Raw genomic sequence first — 25,248 nt, 5'->3', positions numbered from 1 at the left:
CAAACGCATTGCATCATATTGTGCCTACTTGACTAATTATGCATTATTTGTTGTGCATATATATTCTATGTTTCTCTTAACCGTTTGTTGACTTGTGTTGAGACTACATTAATTAATGACTTAAAGAACTTTGCCTAATTAATTAATTAATTAATTAATTTGAGTCAATAAAGTCTAATATTTTAATCAGAATTGACCTAGTACGACTTTAGGCATACCCCAGTTGACTAATAACACTGAAAACTGTCCCAGACCGAAGCTCCAATATTGGCGCCAAGGTCTGAGCTGTAGCGCCACACTATGGAGTGTAGCGCCTTATGTTGTCTGGCGCCAAGCTCCACAGTGTCGCTTGGCCGACAGTTCGGATTATTGGTCGAGTCACCACCTAGGGTCTAATTAATCAATCTCCTGTTTAATTCGGTCAATTTTTGCTGTCAATAATATTTAATTGAATCAATGATCGAGTTTAGGCACTAAGTCCCATGGTCTTACACAAGAGTCCAAGAATGTCACTTACACTCAACGCACACACCAATGCACATACTTTGACCATGATTAAGAGAGTCTTGTGTGCGCATTTTTCCGTCATTTTTTTAGGGGGGTAAGTTGGATATTAATCCTCCAATAAAAAAATAATAACACTTAGTTCCCTAAAAATATGTACATTATTTTGCCTAAAATATGCGCCCTTTTCTTTTTCTTTTCCCTTAAAATAAACCATAAAATCAAGTTGATTCGAGTCAAGTAATTAAAATGCAAAATGGTTTAATTTACAGCGCGTGGTCAAGAAAGGAAGGGCGATTAATCAAAGATAACCTCTTCGTACAAGTCCAACTTTTCGACAAAACCATAGCTCGCAAGAAAAAAGCTAAGGCTATAATGGCAACTCAAGAAGAAGTCAATGATCTTAAGAACCAACTGGCTACCGTGACTGAGACACTGAAGCTTCTCGCACTTAGGATCGATGATCCCGTGAAGCAACAGCAAATGGACCTCATGCAAGAGAGTTTGAGCAAGTCGTCTAGCGACTACAAGTTTCAAGAGCTTACATCACAAGGGGTCTCGGTGGACAGAGAGCTTCTTCCGCAGAAGTTCAGCGCCAACGACATCCCAAAATTCAGAGCAATTGACAACCCTTACTTTCATCTAAGAGCATTCGAAACCATAATGAGTATCAAGGGTATCGATAAGAAGGTCTTCCCTTCTCTGTTCTCACTATCTCTCGAGACTGTTTGCCAACAATGGTTCTTTTCTCTCGAGAAAGAAAAGACCTCCACCTGGTAGTCTATAGCAAACGCTTTCGTTGATAGGTACAAGTGCAACATTCAAGTCGAGACTGACCATAGAGAACTTGGAATCCTCAAGCAGAAAGAGAATGAAGGATTCACCTCTTTCTTTAACAAGTGGAGAGAAACCTCAGCTAAGATGATTGAGGTGCCAAGTGAAAAAGAATCTGTGAGACTGTTTATCAAGAATCTCCAGGAAAAATATTCCAAGCATCTTAAATATCAAAATAATCTCCATACCTTCAAGGCCGTTTATGACATTGGGATCAATATTGAAGATGACTTGGCTAAGTTAAAGGCTGCCAACAATAACTCCAACAGTGGCTGGAAAGGAAAGAAGAACGACAATCCTTCTTCTTCCAAAACCGCCCACTCAAATAATGTTAGCACCTTTAATTTAGGAGAAGTTCTTGCCATGAACAACCAAGGACAAAAAAAACCATTTAGGAGGAACTTCACTCCTATTGGCATGAGTTATGACACCGCATTTGATCGATTAAATGCAAAAGGTCTTATAACTCCCATTGGACCATTTGGGGACCCACCAGTTGAAAAGAGGTCGGTTAACTGGAACCCCAATGCACACTGCAAGTATCACCAAGGTAGGGGCCATCTCACTGAAAGCTGTTGGAAGCTATCCAAGACCTAATCGACAATAACAAACTGCCGTTGCCCCCTGCCAGTAAGAAGCCAAGTATCGACAATGCACCTCTAGCTCATACCCTGGCTATCTCCGATGAGGAAAACGAGGTTGACCCCTCCTCTCTCATTAGACATGTCAAAGAAATCAGTGCCATAGAAAAAGAAGAGGAGATCTTTTTCGATGTCAAGGATAACCTTCCAGAACCGGCGAATAAGGAAGATATACAACTGCTCACACTGTCTATGAAGGAGGCATCACAACTACTACGTGAAGCTCTCAAAGTTATGAACGAACTCCATAAGAAATATGATGAGCTTCCACTTCCGAAAGAAGAATCTAAAGAAGAATTCACCAGTTGGGAAGGTTCCCTTACAAGTCACTGAAAAACCCAAGAAGAGCAACAAAATCTACACTCCAATTGGGATCCCATATGCGCAAATGTTTGAAATTCTCTCCGAGAGTGGCGAGGTCAAACCTCTCGAACCGAGACCATTCGAGCCATTAAAAAGGACAGATAGATATTACTGTCAGTATCATCAATCAGGGGGTCACACTATAGAAAACTGTTTCAAATTCAAGGATTTGGTACAAAAAATGATTGATGAAAAGAAACTAGTCCAAGTTCAACAAGAAGAGGATACAACCATTAATGGAGTTTGGGACAATGATGAAGAAGATGTCTATCTAAAGGACATAGTAGGACCTTCACCTTCTGTGTCATACACCACAGATGACATTTGGGCTGAAGAAGATTCATCGATAGATGTCCTCACAAGATCTGGGAGAATGCAACCTCCCGTTTCAACACAACCTATGCCAACCGTACATCAAGTTCCCATACCTATCATCGAAGACAACGACATTGTTAAACAGTTTAAGAAGACAAAAGTTGAGATGAATGTGTGGAAACTTCTGGCAACATCTCGAGAGCATAGGTTGGCTGTAATGAATGCCTTGGATAAAATCGGGATAGATTCTTTCACTACGCCTTGGTGTGGGCCACAACTAAGTTAAGACATTACATGTTAATGCATACCGTTTTCGTAGTCTCCCGATTAGATCCACTCAAGTATCTGTTCGAGAAATCTACACTCAACGGACGCATTTCAAGATGGATAGTCAATTTAGCCCAGTTCGATGTAAGATTTATGCCACAAAAAGCTATTAAAGGATCCGTGGTGTCAGACTTTCTAGCAGATTTTCCAATAGAAGACTCGACGCCAATACAAGACAATGAATTTCCAGATGAAGACTTAATGGTTACTGAAGATGATACTTGGACCTTGTATTTCGACGGAGCCTCAAACCAAAAGGGATGTGGCGTTGAAGTACTACTAGTATCACCTAAAGAGGAGCATGTTCCAATCTCCATAAAGCTTGATGTCGACGTTACCAACAATGCTGCTGAATATGAAGCATGCGTGGTAGGTCTTGAAACAGCTTTGGCATTAGGAGTAAAGAAGTTAAGAAAAATCGGAGACTCTTCTTTGATCATCAATCAGATATCTAAAAGGTGGAAAGTAAGGAGCGAAAGCCTAGCCCCTTACCAAACCTATCTTGAAACTCTTACCGATCAGTTAGAGAAGGTAGAATACACATATCTACCTAGAGAAGAAAACCAATTTGCTGATGCCTTGGCAAGATTAGCCTCAATGGTTAGGATTCCCACCGAAATCGAGCAAATGCCTCTAACTATCGAAAAAAGGCACAAACCAGCATACACCCAGGCCATAGAAGACGATGAAGTAGTCCAAGGCGAAGAAGAAGAAGAAGAAGAAGAACCGTGGTACACGAACATACTCAATTATGTCACCAATGGAGAATACCCTCCTCATGTTGAAAAAAGAGCAAAGCGAGCATTGAGACTTTTGACTTCTCAATATGTACTCATAAACAACGAGCTACATAAGAGGGTACCTAAAGGTCGAGCTCTCCTATGCGTAGGAAAGAAAGATGCACAAAGAGCACTGCGAATAATCCACGAAGGAATATTTGGGACACATATAAATGGAAAAATGTTAGTCCAGAAAATAATGCGAGAAGGATATTATTGGACTACAATGAATGGGATTGCCATCAGTACGTAAAAAGATGCTTTAAGTGCCAAATTTATGCCAATTTACAACATGTCCCTCCATCTTTTCTCTACACCTACACATCGCCATGACCATTCTCTACATGGGGAATTGACATAATTGGCAAAATCACTCCCCCAGGAACAGGAGGCCACAAATTCATCCTAGTAGCAATCGATTACTTTACAAAGTGGGTCGAAGCGCAATCGTACGCTAAACTCACTGCAAAACATGTAGCACTCTTTATCGAAAGAAATATTATTTGTCGATATGGAGTCCCACATGAAATGATAAGTGACAATGGAACTCACTTTCAAGCCGAATGTGAAGAATTGCTACAAACATATGGCATTCAACATCATCATTCTTCCCTTTATAGACCTCAAGCAAACGGAGCAGTCGAGGCAGCTAATAAAAATCTAAAGACTATCATCGAGAAAATGACGGAAAATTATAAGAATTTTCCTGACAAACTTCACTTCACATTGTGGGGTTATCGCACGTCAATCCAAACATCAACAGGAAATACGCCATTTTCCTTGGTATATGGAATGGATGCCGTACAACCTGTCAAATTAGAAATACCATCTCTACGCATTGCGCTAGAGAGTAAACTCGATGAAGTTGAATGGACTAGGGCAAGATACAAAGAATTAATTCTACTCGACGAAAAACGACTAGAAGCTCTACATCACACTCAGTGTTACCAGACTCGTATGAATAGGAATTTTAAAAAGAAGGTCAAGACAAGAAATATCAAAGTAGGAGACTTGGTATTCAAAGCGTTAAGGAAAAATATTTTAGACCCAAGGGGTAAATTTAGACCTAATTGGTCTGGACCTTACATTGTCAAAACAATCCTGTCAGGAGGTGCAGCAAAACTAACTGATATTGATGGCAATGAATTTTCAAACATGACAAATCTTGACCAACTTAAGAAATACTACCCATAAATTACTTGAGTAGGATACTCAAGAGAGCTACGTTCGACCTGATTCCTTAAGAAAGGATACGTAGGAAACCCTTTACGGGTGCGGCCACTTTATTTTTCGACATCTCCGCGTTCCAGAATTAATTAAAAATTCAACAGAAAATCGGCGAATTATTGGCGTCGCAGAAAAGAACCTGGCGCTAGCCAGAAGTCATCAGCGCCAGCCGATGGAATCGGCGCCTGGCGCCAGACTTTAATGGTAGGCGCCAAACGCCAATAACTGACGCCAATTTTGGAAATAAGCTCTGGGCGAATTTCAGTGTTTTTTGGAAAATTTTCGACTTCCGTACTCGAAGAACTTTTGGAAAATTGATTTTTTTTCGATTTTCATTGCTTTAATAAAATAAATTTAAAGTAAATAATAAACTGAAAGCTCAAATTTCATTAATAAAATAAAATTACATTATTGATGGAATTTAAATAAAGCTGAAATAAATTAACTTTAAATAAAAATAATAATCTAAGTCTAATAAATTTAAAGCTAAGCAATGCTCTTAATCTTTCTTTTCCTTTCTAGCTCTTTTCCAATTCTTGTCTGCTTCCTCCTCCTCATCCATAACTTTATCTAGTAGGCATCCTTTAGAGGACCTACATTCAATTTTGGAGTAGATGATCTCCCCTTCAGCTAACACTCCACGCTTCTTTTCCACCCAAGATTTTTTATCTGTGGTGTTAGCTTTCCTTTTCCCTTTATCTTTGATAGCACCTTTCTTCCTAGGCATTGTAGGTGTTTTAAATTCAATTCTTGCACCTAGGCGTTCCTTGGCAGGAATCACTCTGTGACCTAGACGATTCTTCACATCGATTCTACCCTGATCAACCGAAGATTTCTTCAGCAACCACTTATTTACATCATTGGGCAAAGAAGGAGGAACCTTTTGGGTAATCACTTCCCATAAAGGTCTAGCGCTCCAGTAAGCATCGAATCTATCTACTTCTTGAGATACAGGGTACTCATAGGGAGGACGAAGATCCCCGGAAGGAATATTCTGAAGCAAGCCGTATTGTCTTTTTACCCTGTAGGGATAATAATAAGTTACACGAGACAAGCTTGGAAGACGGCAGAAAGGTTGCTTGTTAACACCAACCATCCTTTCTATTTTCCACCATGGGACGACCCACTTGATAGCAAAATCACGTAATTCAAAGACTTTTCTCCACCCATGGCGCCCAATTTTAGGGATGCGCTTCTTCCTTCTCACGAATCAATTGGGAGTATACTTTTCAATATCGTCCGGAGGGCTAATTAATCCTAGCCTCTCCATTAGCCACATCTGTAAAAAATTACAATGCAAATAAATTATTATTACAATACAAAAATATATTTTTTGATTTCTGTAATTAAAAATATTATTTTTCTACCTGTAATAAAATTGGAGAGCCGCGAAAAGGCGCTTTTGGGTCCCTTTTCAATTCATCTAGACTAATCATAGTCTCTCCAACTATTAATGGCATTGGATTTCTCCCTGATTTAATTTGTTCTAGTACAGTGGTTATAATTGATTGGCCTTCATTATTTTTACCACTACTAAGAAAAAATTGGTTAAGCATTCAAAATAGGAACGCCCTTCTTCTATATATATGAAAAGATTCAGAAAGAGGTCTATCAAAATAATGGCGTGCAAATTCTTTCAAATTAACTATGTTGCCATCTACTATTTTTGATAAATCCCTTTCTTTCAAATTAAAAAAGCGCTCAAAATCCTTATAATAATAAGCATCTACTCTAGGGATTGCTATAAGGTCTATTGCAGGGAAGCCTAAAATAGCACCAAATTCCTCCGGCAAAGGGCTAATTTCGTCATACCCTATTCTGAAACAATGAGTATCAACACTCCAAAACTCTAAAGCGGTATGTATGAAGTCTAGGTCAAGATCTACCCCTTTGATGCCATAAATTCCCCCCAGGTGAAATAAATCTAATTCTTTTCTCTCCCTCGCATTAAGTGATCGACACCATTCATGAGTGTAATGGGTGAAGGTTTTGGTGACTAAAGACATGATTATTATTTTTCTAAAGAAGAGAATTATTTTATTCGCTGGAATTATGAGAAGAATCGGCTAGGCAGGGGGATATTTATACACAAATTGCGAAGAATTTTAATCAGAATGAAATACGGAATCAGCGTCAATTGACGTCAAAATCCCGTGATTGGCGCCAACCGCCAGCACTTGGCGCCACAAGCTAAGTGTAGCGCCTGGCGCCAAGTTGCCAGACCAGCCGCGCGTGCTCAACTTGCGTTTTTAATATTAAACTCGAGTCGGTTATTGACTATATGGCTCCGTTTATTTTTCCTAAACATCCTTTTTTACCCTTTTTCTTAATTAATTAAATATAGCTATTATTTTTAATTTATATTATTCTTTTTGCACTTTATTTTAAATTCCAAACACCCGGCATTTTATTCGATTTTTTTCCTTTTTTATTTTTCTTTTGGGGGAGAGAGTCGGATACCCTCCATCAATAATAAAAATGACGGAATTTTTGCGCAAAATCATTGTCACACTTCTCTTGCACACACAAACATACACATAACAGTAAATAAATTCATAATGGCATAAATATACAAAATATGTCTATAAATAATGAGTCTGAGGCAAAGTTCTATAAAAAAGTCAAAATAAAATATACACAGGAACAAACTACGGCGCCGGAGGACATAGGCCCATCATATCATAAAAATGCGCCGTACGAGGAGTCACCTCTCCACCAACTCCAGCTCCAGCTCCAGTCTCTGTAAGAGGAGGAAGACTCAATGTGGGACCACTCCAACCAGGATTAACTTGAGGCTGAGGTCGCGGAGGCTGCTGCGATGACGAGCCTACCTCGTACATTCCACCACCTCTGAAAGCCGAGGAAGCCTCTCCTACCGGTGCAGCATGAGCACCCTCAGAAGAAGATCTCGAGCCCTCTGCAACGTCGGCTCGAGCAGCCTCAGAGCGACCGCCTCTACCCCCTGACGAAGTGCGACTACGTCTCGAGCTGGACCTCGCTGGATCCCTCCGCCCCTCAGGTCTCGTGCAGGTGTGACAACCAATAGGCTAGCCCTGCAAAAAGAATTAAATCAGAAACAAGATAAAATTAAAGCAGCAATGCAAAAATAATGAGTAAAGAAAGGCTACCTCTCGGACAACGTCATCCCGACGGCAAGTGGCCGCATTCCTCATCTGGACGAGCTGGCTCCGGAAGACATCTATGCATCGTGCCATCGCCGAAACTACCTCGCGTGAAAACTGTCAGAAAAATAAGTTAGTAAAAATGCATGATAAATGAACACAAAAATTCTGAAAAAAACTAGGCTTACTCTAGTCTGGTGGCTAGGAATCGACCGCTCTACGAAGCGCTCGCCCTCGGGAGCCGGAGAAATCATCTCTTCGATCGGCTCGTACATCCCCTGGTAGTGGATGGACATACGGGGTGGCACGAACTTAGCAGCACCGTCCTGATAAGACAAAAAGGTCAGTAAAACATTACTTGGGGGCTACTTAGTGGAAAGTAAAGAGCTGAAAATCTTACCCTCACATCCTCAGTCGGTACGGGGGCTGGAGCTAATAAAGGTAGCAGCTCCTCAGCATAACACCGCTTGAGGATCACATGGGACCGCCAAGGGGTACCAGCTCCCTCAGACATGCTCGACAACCGCGCCTCGTCGAACATATGACGTGGTGGAGTGATAAATCATATCTGTATAGGATTGTTGGGCACATTTTTAATTGTTTTTTAGTTCTTCTTAGTCTCTTAGTCATTAGTTTTAGAGTCAATTATGTATAGGTTATCACTATCGTGCTGTATTATGCTCCGTTTGTGTTTTCTTAATGTTTCAGGTAGCTCTCATAGCTATTTGGACGCTCTCGGAAGAATTCAGCATTTTTCGAATAGTCGTTGGATGGAGGGATGTTGATTTGAGGCCGATGATTCTTTAACCTTGTGCTTATATATGAATGTAGATTCTTTGAAGCAAATCAGAGTTGTTTCGTAGTCCCTATTGCAAGTTCGAGATCGTTTTAGGCCTTTGATGCATTGACAGTTCGAGTTGCTAAGCATTCTTATATCGAGCTATAGCTCGAGTACTAGCTCAGTAAGGCCGCAAGCTAAGGAAGCTGCGAGCTATCGCTCGCCACCTAGCTCGCCTATTAGCTCATCACTGCCATATGCAAGTCCTATCCGAGCTATAGCTCGCCAGCTAGCTCGCCAAGGCAGTAGCTACATTTGACGAGGGAGCGATAGCTCGCTGATTAGGGAGTTATAGCTCGGCCCTGCTATCTTTTACGACATTAGTGAGCGAGAGCTCACTCAATGAACGAGCTATAGCTCGTTGCTGCTCCAGCGCTTCTTGGTCATTTGACGTCATCAAGTCGAGTATCGTGCCACGCCATCAATTTTCATCCAATAGCATAATAGTTTATGTATTTATTTATTTATTTTATTTAGGTTGAGGCAAAAATATAAATACTGGAGAGGATTTTACTTTGCCTCTTATGCTTTATTTTTCTAGATTAAACGCTTCTTAGTTTTCTTTCTCTCCATTGTTGAACCCTAGCTTTTCATTCTTCATTAATTCAATCATCGAGGTATTTCAATTATTCTTTTCGTTCTTTATTTATTTTATTAATTATGAATTCAAGTTTATTTATCTCTTTTGTTTTGTTTATCTCAATTATGAGTGAGTACTCGTTTTCTAGGGTTAAGTGAGGGAAGCCATGTTTATACCATGATTATTTGTGCTTATTTATTTATAAATTTATGAATTAGGGTTTGAATAATTCCAATTGATTTGTGTTTTATTGTTTAATTCATGTAATTGGCCAATATCATGAGTTAATTATTTAGCTAATAAAAATTAGAATTGAAAGATCATATTTTTAGAGGCTTAATTACAATTGGCGAATTTGATTATGTTAGTGACCGAACTACATATGTTAATTCGTAAGCGTTAATTCCCGACCGTAGGATTAACAAGTGCTTTAATTATTCGACCTAGTTTGTTTATTAATGGATTGTTTGCATTTCTTGGATTGGTATAAGCATGGTGGACCGAACGTATGCCATAGACTTTAATTTGTCTGAGAACAACTTTATTTTCATTATTGTCATTCTTTAGTTAATTAATCATCGAATCATTATTCGTTTATAGAAATAGTTCATATAATTGGGCAAAAACTAATAGAACCTGTCTCCCTGTGGGATTCGATCCGTATTTGCTAAATCTCTGCTAACAACAGACACCGTGCGCTTGCGGTATAACTTTTTATTCATCAAGTTTTTGGCGCCGTTGCCGGGGAGACGGCTAAATTCTATTAGTTTTAGTTTGATTGTTTGAACTGTTTTTATTATCCCATTGGAACTTCTGATTTCAATTGGGACATTCTCATTGCTTTCTTTTCTTTTTGTTTATGCCCAGGTCAAAATGAACAGGTGATTTGATCCCTACGGATCCGGAGTTGGTCAAGACCCTTAGGAAACTCAAAAAAACAAGGAAAAGGGAAGCAGAAAAAGACTCACTCACAGAAGAGCTCTACAACACAGTCTGACACACGCAAAGAGATGACTGATAATAGGTCTCTTAATTCTTACGGAGTACCATCCCAAGATGGCATTCCAACAGGTCTTAAAATGCCAGCAATCACTGCAGAGAACTTCGAAATCAAACCCGCATTGCTCATTATGGTCCAACAAAATCAATTTAGTGGCCATCCTACTGACGAGCCGATTAATCAATTGCAGCGATTTCAACAATTATGCTCCACTGTTCATCACAAAGGAGTCACTCAAGATCAATTGAAGGTGATGTTGTTTGGATTTTCCCTTCGCGATAGAGCTCAAAAGTGGTTGAACACTGTCGAGGAGACGGAGTGGAGCAAGATTTCTCAAGCATTCCTCAAAGAATATTTTCCCCCTGAAAAAACTGAAAAGATTCGACATCAGATATCAACATTTTCTCAAGAGTCGGGGGAATCTCTTAGGGAAGCATGGGATAGATTCTTAGATCTTTAACGATCATGCCCGCATCACAATTTTGAGAAGTGGAATCTTGTTCGTATTTTCTATAACGGACTAGAACCCGAGACTAAATGTATTGTTGATTCTGCCGCAGGTGGTGTTTTCCTTGACAAGACAATCGAGGAAGGGTATGATTTTCTTGCAAATCTTGCAGCCAACCACTTCTCATCTCTAAGAACGCGACCAAAGAAAGGGAAGATGGAAGTTGAAGCCTATTCACTCATGACATCTCAAATGGCTAAATTAACTGCAAAGATTGAAGCATTGCAGGCCGCTCAAGAATCTTCTCTTTTATATGTTAATGCTATGTCTTCTCAACCTTCGCAAACTAATTTTTTTTGTGAATTGTGTGGTATACAGGGTCATTTTGGATATCAATGTGCTCAGAATTCTCAAGACACCAATCAGATGGAGCAGGTGAATGCCTTTCAACAAAGGCAACCAAATGATCCATATTCTAACACATTTAATCCAGGTTGGAGGAATCATCCCTACCTTTCATACAAAAGCAATAATGTTCAAAATCCTCAACCTCAGCAACAATGGGCACAACCTCAGCAACAGTGGTCACAGCGTCATAACCCTCAACCTCAGCAATATGTTGCAAGGCCTCCACAACATCAACAAGGGGCCTCTCATCATCCTCCTCTGGGTTTCAATAGACCACCTCAACAACCTACTCACGGAAATGCTAGCACTCAAGAGCCTACTATGTCTGACCTCATGCGAATGATGACATCCATGAAGCAAAACACTGAAGATAACATCAAGGAGTTGAAAAATACGACAAAGCATTTGGAGAACCAAATCGCGCAAGTCGCAGGTACCAATATCCAAAGGCAACCTGGCCACTTACCAGGACAGCCTATCCCTAAGGAGACCGCCAATGCTATCACTACTCGTAGTGGTGTTAGCTATGAAGGACCCCAAATGCCTATTGATGATGCAAATCTTGAGAAGGAAAAGAGTGAGGTTGTAGAGAAGGCCTTGGATGATGTTCCCACCTCTAAGGATGGGAAGGCTAAAACAAGTGAGGTTGAGAAAGAGAAAAAGAAAGGTTCCGAGCCTCCATCGATCGAGCCAAAGCTACCATTCCCACATCGGATGCAAAAGAACAAGGTAGATCAACAATTTGGTAAGTTCTTGACTATGGTCAAGAACCTTGAGGTAACTGTTCCTTTTACTGATTTGGTCTCTCAAGTTCCAATGTATGCAAAGTTTTTAAAGGAAATGATTACTAAGAAGAAAGACTTTTGTGGTGTAGAAATAGTTGCTCTAACTGCAGAGTGTAGTGCTATATTGCAAAATAAATCCCCGCCTAAGCTTAATGATCCTGGTAGTTTTTCCATCCCATGTCATGTAGGTGCATTATTCATTGATAAAGCTTTATGTGACTTAGGTGCTAGTGTGTCTGTTATGCCTCTTTCTGTATGTAACAGGTTGAATATGGGAGCTTTAAAATGCACACAGATCACTTTACAAATGGCGGATCGTTCTATAAAATACCCTTTAGGTGTTTTGGAGGATGTCCCCGTTCGGGTTGGGAAATTTTTCATTCCTGTTGACTTTGTAGTTTTGGATATGGGGGAGGATAGTAATATCCCGATCACTTTAGGTAGACCTTTCTTGTGTACTGCAGGTACTGTTATTGATGTCAAGTCTGGGTCCCTTACTTTGTCTGTTGGTGATGATACAGTGACTTTTAATCTAACCAATGCGATGAAGTCGCCTATGCTTGAGAATACTTGTTGCAAGATTGATGTGCTTGATGAGATTGTGAGAGATGATACGCCTCGTGAGTTAGCTAATGATCCATTAGAAGCTGTTCTCACCCTGGAGGTCTCTAAAGGAGAAGGAGATGCAGAGATTGACTCCTTGATTCGTGACTTGGATGCCCCTAACACTGAGGGGTTTGAGGTAATGGAAACTTTTTGTTCTACTTCTGAGTCACAAGTAAAAAAGGTAGAGTTAAAACCTTTTCCTTCTCATCTTAAATATGCATTTCTTGATGATAATGAGGAATGCCCTGTAATTGATAGTGCTAAACTCGACGATAGCCAAGTTTCTAAGCTTTTGACTGTGCTTCGCATGCATAAAAAGGCAATCGGGTATATCATTGACGATCTTACAGGGATAAGTCCTAATTTTTGTATGCATAGAATCAATTTGGAAGAGAATCATCGCCCTTGCATCCAACCACAACGTCGATTGAATCCTAATATGCAAGAGGTGGGAAAGAAAGAGGTAATGAAACTTCTTGACGCGGGCATCATCTACCCCATCTCAGATTCTAAGTGGGTGAGCCCGGTACAAGTCGTTCCTAAGAAAGGGGGGACAACTGTTGTTAAAAATAATAAGAATGAACTAGTTCCTACTCGTGTTGTCACAGGTTGGCGTATGTGTATCGATTATCGCAGGTTGAATACAGCCACCTTGAAAGATCACTTCCCCTTACCTTTTATAGATCAAATGCTTGAAAGATTAGCAAAACATAGTTTTTTCTGTTATTTGGATGGATATTCAGGTTTCTTTCAGATTCCCATTCATCTAAAAGATCAAGAGAAGACAACGTTCACATGCCCCTATGGTACATTTGCTTATCGCAGAATGCTATTGGGGTTGTGTAACGCCCCTGCGACGTTTCAAAGGTGTATGATGGCCATTTTCTCTGATTTCATTGAGAACATCATGGAGGTATTTATGGATGATTTCAGTGTTTATGGTTCTGACTTTGATATGTGCTTGCATAATCTTTCTAAGGTGCTTAAACGTTGTACAGATGTCAATTTGGTCTTGAATTGGGAAAAGTGCCACTTCATGGTCAATGAAGGAGTGGTACTTGGTCATCTTATTTTTGACCGTGGCATCCAAGTTGACAAAGCAAAAATTGAGGTGATTGAGAAACTTCCCCCTCCCATGAATGTCAAGGGAGTGAGAAGTTTTCTTGGTCATGCAGGGTTTTATTGCCGATTTATAAAAGATTTTTCGAAAATAGCGAAACTCCTCACTCAATTATTGCTTAAGGATGCCACATTTGAGTTTACTGATGCTTGTATGGAGTCTTTTAACAGGATTAAGGAGGCATTGATAACTGCTCCTATCATACAACCTCCGGATTGGGATTTGCCATTCGAGATCATGTGTGATGCGAGTGACTATGCTGTGGGAGCCGTGCTTGGACAACGAAAGAACAAGGTTTTGCATGCCCTTTACTATGCTAGTAAAACCTTGGATGAAGCTCAGATGAATTATGCCACCACTGAGAAAGAGCTCCTAGCTATTGTGTATGCTCTTGACAAGTTTCGAACATACCTCATTGGTTTGAAAGTAATTGTCCACACTGACCATGCCGCTCTGAAGTATCTCCTAGCAAAGAAAGAGGCTAAACCGAGGCTCATTCGATGGATTTTGCTCCTTCAAGAGTTCGATTTAGAGATTCGAGATAAAAAGGGTGCCGAGAACGTTGTTGCGGATCACCTTTCTCGATTGAGATTTCAGTCTACTTCAGATAGCCCTATAAATGACTCTTTCCCCGATGATCATTTATTCTCTGTTTCTACTGTATCTCCATGGTATGCTGACTGTGATAATTTTTGTGTAGGTGGTTCACATCCTCCAGATTTGACTTACCAACAACGCAAGAAGTTCTACCATGATGCCAAGCGGTACTTTTGGGATGACCCTCACTTGTATCGTAAGTGTTTAGATGGGATGTTTCGGAGATGTGTAGCTGTAGGGAATAATTTCAAGCCTTAAAAATCCCACTAGCTTGAACCCCACTGTGATCATACACTAAAGTACGGTGGCGTCCAAAAGGGAAGAAGATAGAGCAAAAGAGTCGCCAACAAGTTTTTATGGAACTTGTAAACCGTTCACGAGGTGAAGGTTACACCCCTTAACGATCCAAGAGATCGTCAACTCCATAAGGTCATGAACCAAATGAGGGTTCGGGGATGATGGTACAAATCCAACCTAAAAGAGATTGAACCTGCCCTAATAATAGGCCTCTACTTTATTCTGCTCGTATTCATGTGCGCTTTCTGACTAACATACAATCAATAGGATTAACCCTAAACCTGTTTAATCTATGTTGGTTGAATTTAATGCACAAATAAATCTATTATTGGCGATCACTTGAATTATAATCACAATTAACCTAACAAGATTATTAATTATCTTATTAAGCGTGATTGCAAGTACAAATTCCCTTTAACATGCAATAAAAGGTGATCAAGCAATAACAATAAAAAATATACCAAGCAACATAATAATAATATCATGATAATAAAAATAATCATGTTAAAGCATAGCAAGATCCTAGGCATGATACTAACAAGATTAACAACAAACCCTAGCATGTCACTAAACAATAAAAATCAAATCTTTAGCCCTAACATGATATTAACATGAATTAATATTAGGAAGAACATAGGAAGCATCATAACAATCATATTTAATATTAAAAATACCCTAGACATGATACTAGGAATATCATAATAACAATCTAAACATGATATCTACATCATAAAATCAATTAAACCATTAAATTACTTACTTGGATGCCTCATACCTCTTTCTAATAACAAAATACAGACGTTAGTAACTTCAAGGAAAATAATAATCAAAACAATTAAATTAAATAATTGAAAGAGAGATTTGGGACCAAACCCTCAGAAATTAAACCTTTCACGTCTAGGGCGAAGGCAACTTCGAATATGGCTAGGTGTTTCTAGATCTTGCGAATGCGGAATTTTGTATTTGAGAAAAGGCTAGAAAGAATGCGAAAGAATTAATGTTATTGAAAATTGATGAATGAAGAGAATTAATGAATGGTCATTGATGAATAATTTCGTGAATGAAGAGAGTTGATTATTGGTAATTGATGAATAAAACGGAGTTTTTGATACGATATTTATAGAGAAAATCATCCAAAAAAGATAATTTATCGAAACTTGCGTTTCTCCAAACTCAGTCAAAGTATCGATAGGGACGGAGAATGATTCAGAACGTTCTGCGATCCTAAATCACTCTTGTAACGCCGATACCTGCAAACTAGCATTAGTTAAACAGATAAAAGAGTTAAGAAACGCGTATCTTGCACCGTCGAGCACACGTCTCTGAAAGTAACTGATTGCTGCTGCTGTTGTTTTGACGACCTCCTGCAAGCTAGAGAATGCCATCCCGCCTGAAAACCGCTACGCCTTGTAACTGCTTCCAATTAGAAGATTGCTTCGCCTGAAACTACCTTCTCCGCTGTGATAATATTCCACGTCCAAGGGAATATCATCGAAAATTATTTCTCTTGAAATAATTCTCATTCGCATTACGATCATCTTCCATGCCTTAGGAACTATGATCGAAGACAATTTCGCCCTGAAATTACCTTCAGTTGTTTGTGACAACTTTCCGCAAGCTAGGGAATGAGGTCGAAGACATCTTCTCTTGAAGTCATCCTCATTTGATGCGATAATTTTCCAAAGGAAAATACCGAAGATCCACGCCTGTCGATCCTTAAAAGTTTGCCTGAACTTTGCTTTTGCTATGCTTGTACGTCGGCGCTCTTTGCTCTTGGACCTGTATGTCGGTGCCCTATGCTCTTGAACCTATATGTCGGTGCTTTTTGCTCTTGAGCCAATGCTTAGGCGCTTTAAGCTAAGTGAGACGATCTTTTCATCAGGTCGATCACTTTACATAATCAAGCCGATTACTTAATCATGTCAAATTGCTTAGAGGGGCTAACTGGCGTACCAAGGAACCCAAAATATATCGCAGAAGGCTAGCACAACCTCAATAGGTGGCTGGTTGCTTTGGCGTCGCTGAAAATCAATCAGCGCCAAACATATGGAATTAGCGCCAGGCGCTGGCATTGGCGTCTGGAGCCAAGCACAGAATGTGACGCCAATGCCTAGGGACTGGCGCCAGCACGGATTCTTCTTTAAAATCAGTTTTCCGTTTTATTTCTTGCTCTGTTCGTCGCGAAACAGCCCGAGAGAAGTCCGAAAACTTCAATTGATCGTTGCTCATTCGTTTCTCAACCGAATTAACTCAAATTTGTTGCAAATCAAAGCTCTTCTCATCCATATTCCCGATCTATGTAAGTTTTCCTCCAACTCACACCGGTTTTTATGAATTCTTGGCATGTTCATTCACGAATTTCATGAAAATTCGAAACTTATAATGCTCAATTTGCTTTGTTTATCAAGTTTTATGCCATGAAATTGCTTGTTTACGTTTGTATATTGCCTTGGGAGTAATTTGAGACTTGTTTGACTCAATTTGGTGAAGGAATGAGCAATCCGCCATTGTTAGACCTCTTAAGGTCGTGAAAAACAATGTGACCCGTTCTTGATGTTTTTGCTAGCAATTCTTGTTCAATTTGTCACAATAATCACTATAGTGTTGCAAGAAATTGTTTGATTGCTTGAAAAAATGATGTCATGCTCAATTTGAATTTGTGCTCTGTTTTAGTACTACGTACTCTGTTTTTGTGAACATAGTATCATGCGGCTAGGCGAACCTTTAGATACTATAGAACCTTAATTTATGATGATTTTGCACAATGTAGCATGGCTAGACAAAGAGGCTCAGGTTCACGGTCCCGAAACACTAGACGGGAGCATGAGCCCGTGGAGGACGACATTACACCGTACAATTCACTTGGTCGGTTCCCAGATTGGGATGAGCAGACCTTGTTCTTTGCCCCTGTCCACCATATTTCCAAGAGGGTGAGACGGGGAAGCGAGCCTGGGAGGACACGACATCATGGCTCTGGCTGTGATGGTCTAGGCGATTTGTATAGGATACACATCGCCAGAGACCGAGAGACGAGACTCCTATGGGAATCTTGCGGACTAGTTGCCTTGTTCGAGACCTCCGAGGCTATGGTTGCCTCCAGCGGGGGTCACCACGTAGTACGCGCTCTGGTGGAGTTCTTCTGGGACACCACCAACACTTTTCATTTTCCATGGGGCGAGATGATGGTCACTCCTACAGACTTCAGTCTCATCACAGGACTGGAGTTCACTTCTGTGCCGCTGCCATTTGACGGCGGTATCGACGTCTTTTCTCCAGAGGTCAAGGAACTGTTGGGGACGATTGCTGTTCGGGCCCGAGCTGAGGTCGAGACGACTCAGTTCAGTGCTAGGGGGATTCGCCGCTCAACGCTGGCAGCGGCTCTTGATGACGATGCGACCACCCGAGAGCAGCGGGTGCGCATCTTTGTGCTGATGTTATTGTCAGGGACATTCTCCCCTGACAGGGGTAGTAGGGCGTTGCTTTACTACCTCCCTGCTGTTCGCGATCTCCAGCGGATCGGGACTTATGACTGGGCCAGCTTGGCCTATACTGACTTCGTTCGCGCACTGAGGGACTCGTGTCGCCATCGGTCCTTTAGGACGAACGTTGCTTTGTCTGCTTTCTGGAAAGTCGTAGAGGTAAACATTATTCCCTATAAAGTTTAGCCCTATATGTTAGGCAGCATTTACTCATGCTTTAGCTTTTTTGTAGATCTGGTTCTATAAGTACTTTCCTTCCATTGCGCCGGCGAGACCATCGCCGAGGGGGTATCCGGTGAGCGCCTCTTGGGGCGGCCACCATGTGGACCTGTCTACTGCACGTGTCCGGAGTCGGATCATCTCGGTATGACTTTTAGTGTTTATCTTGCGCTTCTGTGACGTTTTAGACATGTTCTTACCTGATCGGTATTCTTATAGGGACTTAAGGTAGTATACCGACCATGGGGTGGTTGGACAGTCCCTGGATTAGCCGCACAGTACTCTGCTGAGCGCCGCTACTTTCTGGGGACCTACGGAGCGGTTGTGTACTTAGGAGAGAGAGTGGCTAGACAGCACTCTTCCGATGTTTTTGTTGTTCCTACTCCTCCACCACGTCACATGTTCGACGAGATAGAGTTGTCGAGCATGGCTGAGGAGTCTGGTTCCCTCTGGCGGTCGCATGTGATCTTCGGACGGAGTTATGCTGAGGAGCTACTTCTTTTGTTAGCTCCAGCCCCTGTGCCGGTCGAGGATGTGAGGGTAAGATCCTTAACTTTTTTGTTTTTCGCTGAGTAGCCCCCCAAGTAATACCTTGCTGATTTCTTTTCTGTTTTATCAGGATGGTCCCACTGAGTTTGTGCCACCCCGTATGTCCATCCACTACCAGGGGATGTACGGGCCGATCAAGGAGATGATTTCTCCGGCTTCTAAGGGCGAGCGCTTTGTGGAGCGGTCGATTCCTCGTCACCAGACCAGGGTAAGCCTAGCTCTAATTCAGAATCTTGTGTTCAGTTATCATGCATTTTTACTGACTTAACTTTCCTTGACAGTTCTCACGCGAGGTGGTTTCAGCTATGGCACGATGCATAGATGCCTTCCGGAGCCAATTCGTTCGGATGAGGAATGCGGCTACCTGTCGTCGAGACGACACTGTCCGAGAGGTAACTTATTATTTTTGCATTATGCTTCAGTTTTTTTACCTTGCTTCTGATTTAATCCTTTTTGCAGGGTCAGCCGATTGCTTCTCACACCCGTACGAGGCTTGAGGGTCGGAGAGATCCGGCGAGGTCTAGCTCGAGACGTCGTCGTACTTCGTCAGGAGGTAGAGGTGGTCGTTCCGAGGCTGCTCGAGTCGACGTTGCTGAGGGCTCAGGGTCTTCTTCTGAGGGTGCTCCTACTGCACCGGTAGGAGAGGCTACCTCGGCTTTCAGAGGTGGTGGGATGTACGAGGTTGGCTCGTCATCGCAGCAGCCTCCGCGATCTCAGCCTCAAGTTGACTTTGGCTGGAGCGGTCCTGTTTTGAGTTTCCCTCCTCCTACGGAGACTGGAGCTGGTGCTGAGGTCGGAGCTGGCGGAGAGGTGACTTCTCGGACGGCGCAATTTTATGGCATGATGGGCCTACGTCCTCCGGCGCCGTAGTTCATTTCTGTATATGCATTTTATTTTGACTTTTTATAGAACTTTGCCTTTGACTTGTTATTTAGACACTTTGTACTTTATGTTATTATGTTAGTGTATGTTAGTGTGTGCAAATGTGATAACAATTTTGCGCAAAAATTCCGTCATTTTTATTATTGATGGAGGGTATTATCCGACTCTCTCCCCCAAAAAAGAAAAAATAAAAAAAAGGAGAAAATAAAACGGAGAAAAAAAGCTGATTTTTGAAAATTAATTCAAAAAAAAGGAAATAAAAATAAAAATTAACTAAAAATAACTTCTATATTTAATTAATAAATAGAAAAATATTTAGAAAAATAAAAACGGGGCCATAAAGTCATTAACCGACTCCGATATAATATCAAAAACGCAAACTGAGCACGCGCGGCCGTTATGCTGACTTGGCGCCAGCTGGCGCCAGCCTGTGGTGCGTGGCGCCAGGCGCTACACCTAGCGTGTGGCGCCAAAAACAGATGGGTGACGCCAATTTCAGGTATGTGACGCCAATTGACGCTGACTCCGTATTTCATTCAGATTTGAAATTCCTCGTAATTTGTGCATAAATAGCCCCCTGCTCAGCCGATTCTTCACATAATTCCGGCGAAAAAAAAAATTATTCTTTTCTTTAGAAAAAAGAATAATCATGTCTTTAGCCACTAAAACCTTCACCCAATATTCTCATGAATGGTGTCGATCTCTTAATGCTAGAGAAAGAAAAGAATTGGATTTATTTCACTTGGGGGGAATATATGGCATTAAAGGGGTAGATCTAGACATAGACTTCATACATACCACTTTAGAATGTTGGAACATTGATACACATTGTTTTAGAATAGGGTATGATGAAATTAGCCCTTTGCCAGAGGAATTTGGTGCTATTTTAGGCTTCCCTGCAATAGACCTGGTAGTAATCCCTAGAGTAGATGCATATTACTATAAGGATTTTGAGCGCTTCTTTAACTTGAAGGAAAGGGATTTATCAAAAATAGTAGATGGCAATGTAGTGAACTTAAAAGAATCCGCACGCTATTATTTTGATAAACCGCTTTCTGAATCTTTTCACATATATAGAAGAAGGGCGTTTTTATTCTGCATGCTTAATCAATATTGTCTTAGTAGTGGTAAAATTAACGATGGTCAATCAATTATAACCACTGTGCTAGAACAAATTGAATCAGGGAGAAATCCAATGCCATTTATAGTTGGAGAGACTATGATTAGTCTAGATGAATTGAAAAGGGACCCAAAAGCACCTCTTCGCGGTTCTCTAATTTTATTACAGGTAGAAAAATAATATTTTTAATTACAGAAATCAAAAAATATATTTTTGTATTGTAATATTAATTTATTTGCATTGGAATTTTTTTTTTTCTTTTTTTTTTTTTTTTTTTACAGATGTGGTTAATGGAGAGGCTAGGATTAATTAGCCCTCCGGACGACATTGAAAATTATACGCCCACTTGCTTTGTGAGAAGAAAGAAGCGCATCCCTAAATTTGGGCGCCATGGGTGGAAGAAAGTCTTTGAATCACGTGATTTCGCTATCAAGTGGGCCATCCCATGGTGGAAAATAAAAAGGAAGGTTGGTATCAACAAGCAACCTTTCTGCCGTCTTCCAAGCTTGTCTCGCGTGACATATTATTATCCCTGCAGAGTAAAGAGACAATATGGCTTGCTTCAAAATATTCCTTCCGGGGATCTTCGTCCTCCCTATGAGTATCCCATATCTCAAGAAGTAGATAAATTTGACACTTACTGGAGCGCTAGACCTTTATGGGAAGTGATTACCCAAAAGGTTCCCCCTTCTTTACCTAATGATGTAAAGAAGTGGTTGCTGAAGAAGTCTTCAATTGATCAGGGTAGAACCGATGTGAAGAATCGTCTAGGTGACAGGGTGACACCGGCCAAGGAACGCTTAGGTGTAAGAATTGAGTTCAAGACACCTACAATGCCTAAGAAGAAGAATACTACTAAAAACAAGGGGAAAAGGAAAGCTACAGACAAGAAGGTTTGGGTGGAAAAGAAGCATGGAGTGCTAGCTGAGGGAGAAACAATCTATTCGAAAATTGAATGTAGGTCCTCTAAAGGATGCCTATTGGCTAAAGTAATGGATGAAGAGGAGGAGGCGGAAAAGAATTGGAAAAGAGCAAAGAAGGAGAAGAAAGACTAGAACATTGCTTAGCTTTAGATTTATTAGATTCTTAATTTTTATTTAAAGTTAATTTATTTCAGCCTTATTTAAATTCCATTAACAATGCAAATTTATTTCATTAATGAAATTTCAGCTTTCAATTAAATTATTACTTTAAATTTATTTTATTAAAGCAATGAAAAACCGAAAAGAAATTAATTTTCCAGAAATTCTTCGAGTACGGAAGTCGAAAATTTTCCGAAAAAAAAAAACACCGAAATTCGCCCAGATTTTATGACTGAATTGGCGTCAGTAATAGCAGCTATTGAGGTCTGGCGCCAGGCGCCAATTCCATCATCTGGCGCTAATGGCTTTTGGCTGGCGCCAGACTTTGTTCTGTGATGCCAGTTGCTTTTCCGACTTTTGTTGACTTTTTGTTGATTCTGGAACGCGGAGATGTCGAAAAATAAAGTGGCCGCACCCGTAATGGGTTGCCTACGTATCCTTTCCTAAGGAATCAGGCCGAACGTAGCTCTCTTGAGTGTCCTACTCGAGTGATTATGGGTAGTATTTTTTAAGTTGGTCAAGATTGGTCATGTTTGAGAATTCATTGCCATCCATGTCAGTTAATTTTGCTGCACCACCTGACAGGATTGTTTTGACAATGTAGGGGCCAGACCAATTAGGTCTAAACTTTCCCCTTAGATCTAAAACATTTTTCCTTAGCACTTTTAATACCAAATCTCCTACTTTGATATTTCTTGTCTTGACCTTCTTATTAAAATGTCTAGCCATACGAGTTTGATAGCACTGAGTGTGATGTAGAGCTTCTAGTCGTTTTTCGTCGAGTAGGATCAATTCTTCATATCGTGCCCTAGTCCATTCGACTTCATCGAGTTTACTCTCTAGCGCAATACGTAGAGATGGTATTTCTAGTTCGATAGGTTGTACGACATCCATTCCATATACCAAAGAAAATGGTGTATTTCTTGTTGACGTACGGATTGACGTGCGATAACCCCACAATGCAAAGTAAAGCTTGTCAGGCCAATCCTTATAATTTTCTGTCATTTTCTCGATGATAGTCTTTAAATTCTTATTAGCTGCCTCGACTGCTCCGTTTGCTTGAGGTCTATAAGGGGACGAATGATGATGTTGGATACCATATTTATGTAGCAAATCTTCACATTCGGCTTGAAAGTGAGTTCCATTGTCACTTATCATTTCATGTGGGACCCCATATCGACAAATGATATTTCTCTCGATAAAGAGCGCTACATGTTTTGCAGTGAGTTTAGCGTATGATTGCGCTTCAACCCACTTTGTAAAGTAATCAATTGCTACTAGAATAAATTCGTGGCCTCCTGTCCCTGGAGGAGTGATCTTGCCAATTATGTCAATTCCCCATGTAGAGAATGGCCATGGTGATGTGTAGGTGTAGAGCAAAGATGGAGGAACGTGCTGTAAATTGGCGTAAATTTGACACTTAGGGCATCTTTTCACATATTGATGGCAGTCCCTATTCATGGTAGTCCAATAATACCCTTCTCGCATTATTTTCTAGACTAACATTTTGCCATTTATATGAGTTCCACAGATTCCTTCGTGGACTATTCTCATTATTCTTTGTGCATCCACCTTCCCTACACATAGGAGAGCTCGACCTTTAGGTACCCTTTTATGTAGCTCGTTGTCTATGAGTACATATTGAGAAGCTAAAAGTCTCAAGGCTCGTTTTGCTCTTTTGTTAGCATGAGGAGGGTATTCTCCCTTGGTGACATAGTTGAGAATGTCTGTGTACCATGGTTCTTTTTCTTGTTCTTCATCTTCATCTTGGACTGGGTCGTCGTCTTCTATAGCTTGTATATATGCCGGTTTGTGTCTTTTTTCGATAGTTAGGGGCATTTGCTCGATATCCGTGGGAATCCTAACCATTGAGGCTAATCTTGCCAAGGCATCAGCAAATTGGTTTTCTTCTCTAGGTAGATATGTGTATTCTACCTTCTCTAACTGATCGGTAAGAGTTTCTAGTTAAGTTTGGTAAGGGGCTAGGCTTTCGCTCCTTACTTTCCACCTTTTAGATATTTGATTAATGATTAGAGAGGAATCTCCGAATATCCTTAATTTCTTTACTCCCAATGCCAGGGCTGTTTCAAGGCCTACCACACACGCTTCATATTCAGCAGCATTGTTGGTAACGTCGAAATCAAGCTTTATTGAGATTGGGACGTGTTCTTCTTTAGGTGATACTAGTAGCACTCCGACACCACATCCCTTTTGGTTTGAGGCTCCGTCGAAAATACAAGGTCCAAGTATCATCTTCGGTGACCATCAAATCTTCATCTGGAAATTCATTGTCCTGTATTGGTGTCGAGTCTTCTATTGGAAAATCTGCCAGAAAGTTTGACACCACAGATCCTTTAATGGCTTTTTGTGGCATAAACCGCACATCGAACTGGGCTAAGTTGACTATCCATCTTGAAATACGTCCATTGAGCGTTGATTTCTCGAACAAGTATTTGAGTGGATCTAATCGAGATACCACGAAAACGGTATGCACCAACATGTAATGTCTCAACTTAGTTGTGGCCCACACCAAAGCGAGGCACAATTTCTCAAGTGGTGTATAGTGTGTTTCATATTCGAGCATCTTCTTACTTAAGTAATAGATTGCATTCTCTTTGTTTTCTACCTCTTGTGCTAGCATGGCTCCCATTGTCTCCTTGGTAATCGTCAAATATAACCTAAGAGGTATTCTGGGAAGTGCTGGCGCTAATACGGGAGGATTTGCGAGATAGGCTTTGATCCGGTCAAAGGCTTTTTGACACTCATCATCCCATATTACTGGTACGTTCTTCTTGAGCTTTTTGAAGATTGGTTCACATATCGTTGTTAGTTTTGATATGAACCTACTTATGTATTGCAACCGGCCAATGAATCCTCGAATCTGTTTCTCGGTCTTGGGCGGTGGCATCGACATGATTGCTTTAATCTTGGTTGGATCTATCTCTATTCCTCTAGAGCTTATGACGTACCCCAAGAGCTTGCCTGTGGTGACTCCAAAAGCACATTTTGATGGATTTAACCTCATATTGTATTTTCTTAGCCTTTCGAAAAATTTCCTTAAGGCTACTTGATGACCTGGACGGTCCTTTGATTTCACAATCATGTCGTCGACATATACTTCAACTT

At 40.7% G+C, this 25,248-nt stretch overlaps 1 protein-coding gene and 1 non-coding gene across 2 annotated transcripts in view; one reads left to right on the top strand and one right to left on the bottom strand.

Moving 5' to 3' along the window:
* Positions 1 to 25,248, top strand: part of LOC145626888 (phosphopantothenoylcysteine decarboxylase HAL3b-like) — a 51,020-nt gene that overhangs the window by 4,162 nt on the left and 21,610 nt on the right. The gene's annotated exons all lie outside the window — the stretch shown is intronic.
* On the bottom strand, positions 10,908 to 11,013 carry LOC145629629 (small nucleolar RNA R71). Its single transcript, XR_014111791.1, has one exon. It is a non-coding gene; the product is annotated as a small nucleolar RNA R71 (small nucleolar RNA).

Source organism: Chenopodium album, chromosome 4 (assembly GCF_948465745.1).
Source record: "Chenopodium album chromosome 4, dcCheAlbu1.1, whole genome shotgun sequence".
NCBI lineage: Eukaryota > Viridiplantae > Streptophyta > Magnoliopsida > Caryophyllales > Amaranthaceae > Chenopodium > Chenopodium album.
Note: the sequence above shows the minus strand (reverse complement) of the source record. Positions and strands in the feature narration are given on the sequence as shown.